Source organism: Schistocerca cancellata, unplaced genomic scaffold, assembly GCF_023864275.1.
Source record: "Schistocerca cancellata isolate TAMUIC-IGC-003103 unplaced genomic scaffold, iqSchCanc2.1 HiC_scaffold_1152, whole genome shotgun sequence".
Lineage (NCBI taxonomy): Eukaryota > Metazoa > Arthropoda > Insecta > Orthoptera > Acrididae > Schistocerca > Schistocerca cancellata.
The window spans coordinates 162,829-165,961 of record NW_026047151.1 but is presented as its reverse complement, the minus strand read 5'-3'; positions in this window follow the sequence as shown (position 1 = coordinate 165,961).

The window sequence follows — 3,133 nt, the reverse complement described above, 5'->3', positions numbered from 1 at the left end:
CGTCGTACAGACTTCACTTCTTGTCTGTTATGTCTAAAGTATCTCCGCTTCGTGTTTCAGCCCTTCAGGTCACGATTTCCAGTTATCTCTACTCCACATTTCATTCTCCTTCCGTTCCTTACTCACAGGTGTCTACATCGTCTACCTCGCTCCCACATAACTTAGCAGACGTCTTCCGCTGACAGCACATGTCTTTAGATGTCCGTGTTTGAAACTTATTATGTATTACTTCGCTTTAGAAATTTTTTTCACTATTTCTACAATATCTCCTTGTTATTGATGTTCGGCTTATTGTTTATTCCGTTCGTGCAACTTCACTTCACTGTCCTCCTTGATTTGTACATACCGTAAGCCGTTGTTACATATCTGGTCTTTTTTCTGTCCACCCTTTGGTGTTCATAACAAGTTTTAGAAACGTCTTTCCTAAATCCTGGAATGGGCAGGTCAAAATTCAGTTTATAGTGTCAAAAATCAGCGGTGAAATCTCGCTATTGGTGTCTGAGGTAGCTGAGACTTGTACGTCGTGCTACGAGTTTGAAGAATTATTTATTGCGAAATACTGATCGAAGAGTAAACAAAATAGACATACTAACGAGATTTTCAGCCCAGAATTTTGCAACCCGAAAAAGGGACACTTGGAGTATTTCAAAAGATACATAAATGAGACCGGATGTCATTCAAAAACGTCGCCATTTGAACGTATATTTAGAGACATTAACAGTTTTTTTTTCGCACTTATACTGCAGCGCTACAATATAAGCGGATGGAGTACGGGTCGATCTTTAAAGAGAATCGCAATAACACGCCGCACTCATCCACCAGGCGTAATCCAGTGGAGATCTATACAATACGCCCGAGTCTAATGAGTAGATTAACCCATACCGATCTTGGTTGAGCCAAAGAAAGATAGCTACCAACTTCCTCAAGCAACTTCTTCTCTTTTGTGTACTAAAGACGTTCGTCTATATAAAGTGATAGTTAACTTCATCAAGAGTACTGGTCACAATCTGTAGGTTTTAATGGTGTACGTAAATTATAAATATGTCTTGCTGATGAAGATATTTCAGAATTGGTGTGAATTGTAAGCCAAGGCACTTTTAATTATTTTCCAATTAAATTCAATTCAATTTTTAAAACATTATGTACAAACTTGCAACAGTTACGCTTTTTATTCTTGCAAATATGCATTTCTGTATTTGTTTATTCAATTATTTATACATTGTCACTATGTGTTGCCGATGACTAAACTGAGTACACACTGAAAGGCCAAATAAAAAAAAGAAGAAAGATAGGAGGTCTGCGTTGGACGTCGTGCATGAGTCACCAAAATATGCTACGCGACCGACGAACGCCAAATTAGATCGTAAGTTGGGTACAGCTGCGACATGTACCGTAGGCGATAAGGTCTTATTAAGAAAATACCGCAAGTCATCTGCTCTTAAGAGGTTGCACAAGAAAAGGCAACGTGCTTACGCCGGACCTTACTCGATTATTAGCATTCCGCATGAGGGAAGCTATTAGTTAGCCAATAAAGATAACGGAGGGCAATCCAAAGGTCTGTCTGCCCACAAAGATTTGGAGAAATTTTATAGCTGAAACCCATAATGACAGTTAATGCAACACTGAAAGAACCTAATTAGTTTCTATAGTTCAGTAGTATTACAATTTATTATTATAATTACGTTCTGATATTAGAGGAAATAAGTGTTTTCTTTGTTTAATAATGTCGTAGTTAATGACAATGCTATTTGATAATACTTGGTTCTGTAATTTTTATATTGCCTTATATATGTCAGCGAACAGAGGCCTTAGATTAAGAACAAGCACAATGAGTCAAATTGAATACTGCAATTTATTTGTATATTACACTACTGGCCATTAAAATTCCAACACCACAAAGATGACCTGCTACAGATGCGAAATTAAACCGACAGGAAGAAGATGCTGTGATATGCAAATTGTTAGCTTTACAGAGCATTCACACAAGGTTGGCGCGCGGGGGCGACACCTACAATGTGCTGGCATGAGGAAAGTTTCCAACCGATTTCTCATACACAAACAGCAATTGACCGGCGTGACCTGGTGAAACGTTGGTGTCATGCCTCGTGTAAGGAGGAGAAATGAGTACCATCACGTTTCCCACATTGATAAAGGTCGGATTTTAGCCTATCGCGATTCCGGTTTATCGTATCACGACATTCCTGCTCGCGTTGGTAGAGATCCAATGACTCTTAGCAGAATATGGAATCGGTGGGTTTATCTCGATCTCTATGACCAAAAATGAGCTTATGAAGTACTGACAGAGTCAAAATGGTAATGCTGACCATTTTATGTTAATGGGAGCTTTTCTCTGGATCCCAACGGCCTCGAATCACTAGCAGTCGAGATGACAGGCATGTTATGCGCATGGCTGTAACGGATCGTGCTGCCACGTCTCGATCCCTGAGTCAACAGATGGGGACGTTTGCAAGACAACAACCATCTGCACGAACAGTTCGACGACGTTTGCAGCAGCATGAACTATCAGCTCGGAGACCATGGCTGCGGTTACCGTTGACGCTGCATCACAGACAGGAGCGCCTGCGATGGTGTAGTCAACGACGAACCTGGCTGCACGAATAGCAAAACGTCATTTTTTCGGATGAATCCAGGTTCTGTTTACAGCATCATGATGGTCGGATCCGTGTTTGGCGACATCGCGGTGAACGCACATTGGAAGCCATACTGGCGTATCACCCGGCGTGATGGTATGGGGTCCCATTGGTTACACGTCTCAGACACCTCTTGATCGCATTGACGGCAGTTTTAACAGTGGACGTTACATTTGAGATTTGTTACGACCCGTGGCTCTACCCTTCATTCAATCCCTGCGAAACCCTACATTTCAGCAGGATAATGCACGACCACATGTTGCAGGTCCTGTACTGGCCTTTCTGGATACAGAAAATGTTGGACTGCTGCCCTGGCCAGCACATTCTCCAGGTCTCTCACCAATTGAAAACGTCTGGTCAATGGTGGCCGAGCAACTGGCTCGTCACAATACGTCAGTCACTACTCTTGATGAACTGTGGTATCGTGTTTAAGCTCCATGGACAGCCGTACCTGTACACGCCATCCAAGCCTATTTGACTCA